Source organism: Acinonyx jubatus, chromosome B1 (genome assembly GCF_027475565.1).
Source record: "Acinonyx jubatus isolate Ajub_Pintada_27869175 chromosome B1, VMU_Ajub_asm_v1.0, whole genome shotgun sequence".
NCBI lineage: Eukaryota > Metazoa > Chordata > Mammalia > Carnivora > Felidae > Acinonyx > Acinonyx jubatus.
The window spans coordinates 24,784,179-24,794,291 of NC_069382.1; the positions used below are offsets into that span (position 1 = coordinate 24,784,179).

Here is a 10,113-nt window from a genome sequence, read left to right on the forward strand (position 1 = left end):
TTTTTTTTCCAGCAGGCAGTTTCTTTAGATTATCTGCAACCGCTGATTTTTCTGCTGAGTTCTATAGAGGCATAGCGGGACTCCAGTCTGACAGAAGGATGAACAGAAAGAGCCTGTCAAGGAAAAGAATGCTCTTTTTCCCTCCATTTTTAATTTCCTCATTTACAACTCAATACTGTGAATGGAAAAGAAGGGAAAGCAAGGGCTCACAGAGATCTTTGCACAGGCTCACGAGAGCATTATTCACAATCGCCAAACTCAAGTGTTCACCTACGAATGAATGGATCAACAAAATGTGGAAATACGTACCCTTGGAAAAATATTCCTCATTAAAAAGAAAGGAAACCCTCATACATGCTACAACACGGATAAGACCTGAGGACGTTACGCTAAGTGAAATAAGCTTGCTACACGAGGACAGGTAGTTTATTACTCCACTAATGTCAGGTCCCTGGAGTAGCCAAATTCACAGGCAGGAAGTAGAATGGTGGTTGCCAGGAGCAAAGGGGAGAGGTGAGCGGGCACTTACTGCTTAATAGGTACAGTTTCAGCGCTGCACAATGATCACATGATAAAAATTCTAGAGACGAATGAGGATACTTGCACAACAATATGAATATACTTAATGCCACTGAACTGTACATTTCAAAATGGTTTAAATGGAAAGTATTATGTATATATTTACCACAACCTCTAAGAAACCAATATTGCAGTTAATGCAATAATGTTATACAACGAGCGTCTTAATCTTGGGTGACCATGAATCCTGGTTTGCTGGCCTAAGTCCCCATTTCTGCTTCTTTGCCCAGGGCACTCGTTAATAGTACCCCTTTCACCCTTAACAGTGTCCCAGATTGAACAAGAAGTCATATAGTCCCCCTAGATCTGTTTCATAATCGCATAAATCATCGCATGGCCATTCTCATTTGCAAATGTCTGAACATTCAGAATGCACCTGCATTTTCTCAAATTACTCTATAAATTCAATGGCCTACAGAATGTTAGGGGTTCTGATCTTTGTTTTTTTTAACTTAAAACAACACCCATTTATTAGCTGACAGTTCTGTAGATCAGAAGTTTGGAACAACAGGCCTGAGTTTTCTGCTCAGGATATGACAAAGCAGAAATCAAGATATCGGCCAGGGTGAGCTGTCATCCAGAAGTTCTGGGGGAAAATCTACTTCCAAGCCCATTTTTGGAATTGAATTCAAATTCTTGTGGTCGTAGGACAGAAGTCCCTGATAGGACGGAGGTCCCCCTTTCCTTGCTGCCACCCTTAACATTTTTTAAAGATTATATATTACTTTCTTTTTTATTTATTTTTAATTTTTATTTCTAATAGATTTTGCCCCCCCCCCTTTTTTTTTGCGAGAGAGAGAGAGAGAGAGAGGGCACAAGTGAGCAAGGGGCAGAAAGAGAGAGCATCCCAGGAGGGGCAGAGGGAGAGAAAGAGGGAAAGAGAAAGAGAGAGAAGCAGGGCTCACGAGAAGCAGGGCTTGAGCTCACCCAATGTGGAACTCGAACTCAGGAACTGTGAGATCATGACCTGAGCGGAAGTCAGATGCTTATGACTGAGCCTCCCAGGCGCTATGTAGATGACTTTCTGAACGCTGACTAAAGTACCAAAAGCAGTCCTCTTTCTTTACAAACTCATAATTTCTTTAAACCAAAACCCTCTAACTTTTGACAAGCTCCTTTCAATTTCTGCAGGTTCAAGGGAGCAGACAAAAGGCCCAGTCCGAGACACTTGCCTCTTTTGGCTGCCGTTTTGTTGTTTTGCTGTTGTTAAAGATAGCAGCAGACAGTCTTTGAAGTCAGAGATATGTCTGTTTCAATTAACTCTGCTTTTCACCTTACGATCAGAAAATACCCCACTTTTTCTTTGAGAAAGCCACAGTTCTCCATCCTCACCATAAGAGCACCATTTTACCTGCCAAAACCCTTTCTGAGGGTCTCCCCCAGAGTGAGTGTCAGTCTCTCAAAGGAAGAGTTGCGTATCTTTAGCACCCAGCACCAATCATGGTACAAAGGAGGTTCTTAATAGATACATCTTGAGACAGTGAGTAAACAGATCACTCAATGATGTTCAAATACTCATCTTGCTTGATTGTCCTCAAATTCTGCTTTAAAAAATACACCAGAAAACCATGCCTTCTCTACCCACTTCCTGCTTCAATTTGGCCCATTGATGATCCAACCAGAGAGTGAGTTCAGGTTTGGATGTTCTACTTTATAATACACTTAGAAAATCAAAAGATCATTTTGATTGTTTTGTTTATTTATTTTTGAGAGAGAGAGAGAGAGAGAGCGTGAGCACGCGTGGGCAAGCGGGGGAGGGGCAGAGAGGAGACAGAATCCGAAGCAGGTTCCAGGCTCTGAGCTGTCAGCACAGAGCCTGATTCGGGGTTCGAACTCAACAACCGCGAGATCATGACCTGAGCTGAAGTCAGAGGTTCAACCAACTGAGCCACCCAGGTGGCCAGATCATTTTGACTTTTTAAAAAAATTTTTTTTAATGTTTGTTTATTTTTGAGACAATGCGAGAGACAGAGTGCAAGCAGCAGAGGGGTAGACAGAGGGAGACACAGAATCGGAAGCAGGCTCCAGGCTCTGAGCTGTCAGCACAGAGCCCGACGCGGGGCTCAAACTCAGGAACCATGAGATCATGACCTGAGCCAAAGTCAGACGCTTAACCAACTGAGCTACTCAGGTGCCCCTGATTTTCAGTCCATAAAAGGAGTTGTGTCCTACAACTTAACCTGCCACTACACTCCATATAGCTAAAGACAAGAACTCATCCCCCTTATAACCCAGGGGGAGGGAAATCCAGAATTTTCTCTTGAATGTTTGCTCAAATGGGAAGGAAAGAGAAAAACTGTGGGAAGCGGGAAGTGGAGATCATAATGTGTTACTCTAACATAGATAAATACTACTTACTTTCCCTTATAATCAAGCAATAGTGTAATATTAGATACAAACACTTCCCTCCTGAGAACACACTGCGTGTGGGGCTTAGGTGGGGGCTCAGGAGGGAGGACAGTGGATTTGTCTTGAAGCTGCATTTACAGAGCAAAAGCCCTGTGTTTATTTTCATAGGTTTAGTTTTGGTGGCTTGGGTGGGATGGCTAAACTCGGTGTCACCACTGGACTTGAAAGAACATATTCACATTATAGTGTGGTTTACCCCAGGCAGCATTTGTAATTCTGCATTTAAATGCTTTCACCACCTACCAGATATCTGAATGGAGTGTTGCCTGTTGAGACATAAAAATCAATTAAAAATAGATATGATAGACTGACAAATTCACTAAGTTACCCTATTTGTTTTTGCTACTCTGCTTTCATTTTCTAACTCCAAATATCAGAGGCAAATATAAAATGACTGCATTCAGTAATCAAGATTAAGTCTTAGATACGCCAATGGAATTTCTGACTGCCGATAAATGATCATTTATGACTTAGTAATAGTAGAGAGTCCATCATATTTACTTTAATGGTTTGCAAAAACAGAATCTGACAAGTAGGGTATGAAATACGTTATTACAGTCAATACTCTTATTTAATTTCCAATTAACAGGTCATTTCTATCTTTATGATCCTTAAAAAAAAAACACATTAAAATTATAGAGAAAAGAAAGATTTAGTAGAAACATAGAGACACAGATAACTCATCTAATGAAAGAGCCAGCCTGCCAGGAGCTATAATTTCTGTTATCACGCCCTGAATTCTTCCTTTGTATTGCTATGCATTAAACATAGCCTATCTGGGACTTTGGTGGGGAGGACTTTTTTAGAAATCAATTCTCCTGGTATTTGACTTTGATTGCTAAACCAGAACAAAGGAATATTATTTCGTATTCAGATAGAACCACATGCAGAGGCAGGCACTTGGTAATTTTTAGTTATTTATTTGCTTGATGCTTTTTCCAGCAATTTCAACTATAATGACTATCATATCCATCTGTTTGAAATGGAAATTGGTTAGCAACCAGATCCTTTTTGGATTCTTACAATATATCATCTACCTGCTTTGAATGAAATATGCTAGCTCAGGCTCTGATGAAATATGTTTTAGATATGTAAGACGTGATGGGGTGTCACTCAGCTTTCATTCCAGTCTCCTTCAAGTGTGTGTTCCTCAATTGCGGAGGCTGGAAAGGTGTAAACTACATTTCCCAGAGTTCCTTGCAGCTAGGGTTCTGGGCACAGATCAGGTTCTGCCCATGGGATGAGCTGGATGAGAAGGGAGGGAGAGGGTATATATAAAAAAAAAATATGTTTGCTAGCTTGTTTTTGTCATTAGTAGCTGTGTTCAGTCACTGGCTTCCTGTGTGGAATTGCACTTTGTAAGCAGCTAATCCGATCACTTGTGCCTTGGACTGTCAGTAGCTCCAGTGGTGGCTCTGATTCCCAACCTTCATCCCTTGGCAATGACAGCAGCAGCCCTGGGGGGGGGGGGGGGGGGGGCAGTTCCGCTGTGCTGTCTGGGTGTCACCCTTAGAGCTCAGCCTGGATCCTCTTCTCCCCTTTCAGCTGCAACCTCTTCTTCCAACCTTGTCAACACCTAACTCCCGTACAAAAACCGTTTTGCTTACAGTAACTAGGATAGTTTCTATTATCTGCAGCCTCCCTCAACAGGGAAGAAGGGAGAGATGTGGGAATTCAGTGCACAAGACATTAGTTCTGATGCCTGGGAAGAACTGCCAAAGGGAAAAAGTTTGTGCCCATCTGACATATACAGTTATACGTTAAGAATGGGAGTAGATCAAGGGCCATACCATCCAGATCTACCCAAGTGAGGGCCAACACTGCAGGGCCTGAGGTTAAAGCCAAAGCATAGTTATGAGGGCTGAGAAATAATTCTGGGGACCCCTGGAGAGAGAAGAAAAAAACATTAAGGAAAAAAAAAATGACAGGGGAAAGAGGAAGGAAAAAGAAGGGAAGTGAGAACAGGGAATAACAGTGAATAAAAGCACGCATATGGTGAAGAGAAGCCTGTGCCAGATTGTTCCCTGACCTTGCCTGGATGGTGCTGGAGAGCGGTCCACCAAGGATACATGCTGCTTCCTGCCCCTGCTCTGCAGGCCTAGCTCACAGCTTCTCAGAGCTGGGCTCAGGCTTCTCACATACACACTCAGGAGGCCTTTCCCTGGGTGAAATACACGTGACTCTGTCCCTATAGTTATTGAATAGACATATAAATTCAAACTGGGTAAATATGTATAACCCATAAATTTTTGTGTATATATGCATATAGAGAGAGAATAGCTGGAAATACACAAAATGGAAATACACAAATAAATTTGTATATAGGACACAGATGTGTGTGTAGGATAGCTGGAAATCTACAAAATGTGTATATTAAACAAAAATCTGTTAGATTTTTCAAGAGAAAATTAATCCCAGTGGTTTTCAAGTCAGACAATTAGTAATGCAAAGAGCTGACAAACTAGTCAATCATGGTACATATCGGCTTAGGCTCTGATCAGCTTCAAAAAAATGATTGTAAATATCTTTTGTATAATTCGTTAGAGTAGTCTGAAAGCCTAAGATGCTTGCTTACACAAAACAAGAGTTCTGAGACCATAATCCTCAGTATAAAAGACGAGAAAATGTGTGTCAGGGCCCAGGCCTGCTGTTCCAGCCTCATTCACAACATTGTCCCTTCCTCATAGATACCTGGCTCTCCTTGGCCCACCCCTACAGTATACACGTGCATTCAGTCTTCGCAGGCGCTGTTCCTTCCGTATCAAATGCTCTTCCTTCCTCAAGGACCGTCCTTCACAACCCCACCGCCACCGCCTTAAGCAAGCACTCCTGACGTCCCTCCCTTCACAAGTCAAATTCCCTGTTTCTGCCCTTGACATTTTTCCTGCCTAGCACGAGCACCGGTGTAATTACAGGTTTACGTATGTATGCCAACAGACAAGTGTTCCCTGAAAAGTTAGGTCTGTTTTTCTTGCTATGGTATTCTGAAGGCTCGGCATAGTGCCTTAGGTGCCTAGACAGTGCTGAACAAGTGAAAAGCTAAACGAATGCTATGGCTGTTTTGCCCCCAAAGTCGAAATGCTCCATTGTAAACTATGTAACTGTCCATGGGAAAACTAGAAACTATTATCATTTTACGAGGCCCATACTTTTTTTTTTTTTTAACGTTTATTTATTTTTGAGACAGAGAGAGACAGAGCATGAACGGGGGAGGGTCAGAGAGAGGGAGACACAGAATCTGAAACAGGCTCCAGGCTCTGAGCGGTCAGCACAGAGCCCGACGCGGGGCTCGAACTCACGGACCACGAGGTCATGACCTGGGCCGAAGTCGGCCGCTTAACCGACTGAGCCACCCAGGCGCCCCAGGAGGGCCATACTTCTAATGGCATTAACAGAAACTAGCCAATTTAATGTTTAAATTCTATTTTAGAATTCCAACTGGTCATCTCTCCCTCCCCGTACTGTCTCATCATCATTTCCAAACACCACGGCAGGTAACGTCTTTAACCCTCGATAAGCCAAAGGCCTGCGTAAGGTAGAAGATATGCAGGCTTGACAGGGTGAGCCTCTAGCTCCCAAAAGACTAACTACTAGGAGCCTAGCATATACTATAGTGTATACTGTGAGAGCATATAGAATACACCAGGGCAGGAGAATGACCCGTTCGCCTGCACGTTCAATTCTCCTGTCAGTTATGCAGCAACCCCTCCACAGCCCCCCGGAGATGACATTTAGGGCAACACATTTCTCCTCCTAATACGACTGCTCACAGCGTGCTAACCGCTCGATATTACAAATTACTCCATGCGCTTCTCCCAACCACATCGGGAAGGCTCATTATCGCCATCTCACAGGTGAGGAAATGGCCCCGAGATGGGATTCACTCCAGGTATTCCAGTGCACGCTCTGAATTCCTTCTCTTGAGTGGTTGGAAGTTTGCCTGATTGGGAAGTGAGCAGCCAGAGAGAAAGCCGTCGACTCTTCTTGGAGACCTCTTAGCTAGGGGTTCTACGCGAGGTACTCTCTTACGACATCAAGAGAAGAAAATCACAAAAACTGAAGGACACTCAATTGGCCATGGGGCACCACCACACTTGCAGACCTTCCACGGACCAAGCTATACCACAATCAGGCTCCATTTTTATTTCCTTCGGTGTGGTCTTAAATAAATCCCTGGCATCTTAACACTTCCATACCCGTCTTCTCAGAGCGCCTTCTCACTTTCCCTACAGGTAGAAACATAAGATTGCACAGACAAGTGCTGACAGCCTCATACCAACAATGCATTATACCCAGGGCTAAATGACAATGAGAGCTTGACTCAATTCCTATTTAAAATACAAATCAGAACATCACCATGCAGTAAAGAAAGATTTAGTTGCATTTTTTCCTCCTGTATATCGCCAAGCTTGACTGGTCCTTTGTAAAGGATAGAGTGATAGAACCTTCATCATGTGTTTCAAATTTTGGATACTAGTTTTCTAAAGGTGCATATGAATTATTTATAGTGACATGCATATAAGTATTCACATATCTACCCACCAGAAATACCTTCTTTAGAGTCCTCTTAATCTCCAGCAAGATTTGGCTTTAGAAAATACACATAAACAGAGACTTAAGATTTATTTGGGAAGCACCTCTGCCCCTCCATTTTAAAACAGAATTAACCATGCAGACATAGTATTTTCAGTTTCACATCCCGCTGGTAAGTAAAATTTTTGTTAAAACCTTGACTGCCTTGGTGATTTAGCTACAGCAACACACACACACACACACACACACACACACACACGGACAAATAATTTCCAGAGAACGTCATACATTAATTGAACCTTTCTAGAAATAGGCTTTCTTTTGAATGACAAGAAGGGCCTATAGGGAGCTCCAGTTTCAAATCTGACCAAATGCATTCACAAAGCAATTGTCTCTGGAGTGGTCGCATTAGTGAGGAAACACTTTCCAACTTGTCAAGGTCTCCTTTAAAAGAAGTTATGTGCAATCCGTGGCCATCAGGGAGTCGCTTTCATTCTCTGCAAACAACCCTCTCTTCTGAGGTCCTCTCAAGATCCCTCACCAACACTGGAGAGTCCTTTACACTGCATGTTCAGTCAGGCATCAAGGACAAAAAAATCCACAATCTAAACTTCAAACGGAATTAACCATTCATTAGACAGTAACGCCAAGGATTCCATAGTTAATGAGCCACACGAATAGTATTACATTCAACAGCTGAAAGGAGGAGTTAAATGTCAATCATTTGCCTGTAATATTGCTAATAACCTTAACCTCAAAACGATATAGATATCTTCTAGCTCTCTGCCCACAGGAAACGTTCAATGTACATTTAAATCCATGCATACCAGCTGATATAAAGCTTTGCACGTAGATATTTACACCCTTACCCTCTTTCTACATAAAGCGTTTCTATCCTTATGATATTTACCACAAAGAACCCAGGTAATACCACGAGATACACCTAGAGCAATATTACACAAATCCTAGCATCCCGTTTTGAAATTCCTTCTTAAACTGTGTTTTTTGTTGTCAGCTTTGACTATGTCCATAAGTTCTTTCACATCACCTAAAAAATATTCTGACCAACTTTCTGGGTTTAAGTTATTAGCTCACTGTCTCCTGCTAGTTAAAAATCAATTCCCAAGTGGTAGCTTCTAAAGGGAGAGATACACGTGTACTCCGTGAAAACAGAAATCTATTTTCACCTTTAAGACACTAAACATGTCCCCTGCAGCTCTGAGTTCTGACTTATCCGATGTTAACATCTGAAGCACATCCCGCAATCCCCTGCCGCATGGGAGGCTCGCCTGTTTTGATCACGTCTAAGTTTTCAAGGTAAACAGGTCACTCTCGGCGCCCGGAACGACAGAGGAAGAGAGCACGAACTCACCTAGGTGGTCAGACCCCGGACACAGGGGACCCGAGCGCGCGAAGCGACCTGTCGCGCCCCCGACTCCCCGCGTGCTGGGGGAGGGCGGGCGCAGGGCGGGCAGAACTAGGGTGGGAAAGAGGCTCGCCGCCGCTCCCCTCTGCCGACCATTGTCAGCGCCACGGTCGCCGGCGCTTTCTGCACGGTATGGGGGGCGGGAGACTCTACCGAACCGAATAGTTGCAACGCTCTCCCGGAGCCGGGGAGAAAAAGCTGCTTTTGCATCAGAGCCGGGGGCCGTACCAGGTGTAACTTCCACCCCTTGACCTATTTTAGAGTGTGAGAGCGAAAGCGGTAGGGAAAAATAGACGGAGCGCGCGCGGGGGGGAGGGGGGCTCCGGGACGCGCGTGCCCGAGTGGGAGCGCGCGCCCGCCCTGCCGGGGCTTCCAAAGAGAAGTTACGGCGAGGGCCCCGCGGCCTCCCGGGCCGCGGCTCGGCGGCGGAGCTCGGGGCCGGCCCCCTCCGCGAGCTCCTCCCGCCGCCGCCCGGGTCCAGGCTTCGCGCGCCCTCCTCCGCGCGCGCGCCCTGCGCGGGAAGCTCCGTTCCCGGGGCTCGGGGGCCTTCGGGCGGGCTCCGCTACAGTAGCTGGGCGACCGCCCGCGGCCCCGGGCGCGCAGTTCCCCGCCCCCGTCACCGTCCCCGCCTCCCCGACCCGCCCTCACCTCTCCGGAGGCGGTGCTTGGGCTCCGGCGGCGCCTCCAGGCCCGGAGGACTGACGGCCTCGGAGGGGCGGCGGAGCGGAGCCGGGGGAGTGTCGCCTCCCAACCCAGTGCCCTGGGGACGCCCCGCCCGAACGTTCCCGGGAAGTGAGGCTCTGCCGCTCCCGCCCGGCCCGGGGATGGGGGTGACCTTCCTGCCTCCTTCCCAGGCTCTGCGCATCAGCCTTTCCCGGCGTGGCCGGTGCTACGTGGGAGAGGACGCCAAGGGGAGTACACCTGGCCGGCCCGGAGCACAGCAACGCGGTACCTGGGGGTGACAACAACGTGACGCTTTAGCGCGTCTTTTCTCCTTTGATTTTTGCAACCACCTACTTCAACGGAGATGTGCCTGTTGGGTTTCTGGGATAACCGAAGTCCGAGGTGCCAATGCTTAGTCTCCAGATCTTGTCATTGAAATGGGATGCTTAACCTGTTCAAAGAGTTTTGCAAAACTAACCCCATCAAAATAGCATCTATCAGAA

At 45.7% G+C, this 10,113-nt stretch overlaps 1 protein-coding gene across 4 annotated transcripts in view; it reads right to left on the bottom strand.

Annotated features, from left to right (window-relative positions):
• Nucleotides 1-9,563, bottom strand: part of TRMT9B (tRNA methyltransferase 9B (putative)) — a 66,365-nt gene extending 56,802 nt beyond the window's left edge. For 2 of the 4 annotated variants that reach the window (XM_027077288.2, XM_027077289.2), the window contains exon 1: nucleotides 8,894-9,563. The gene's annotated coding sequence lies outside the window, so the exon portion shown is untranslated. Of the gene's footprint in view, nucleotides 1-8,708 lie in introns of all 4 variants that reach the window. The other 2 variants (XM_015082879.3, XM_027077287.2) reach the window with 2 other exon arrangements.
• Nucleotides 9,564-10,113: the final 550 nt, after the last annotated feature.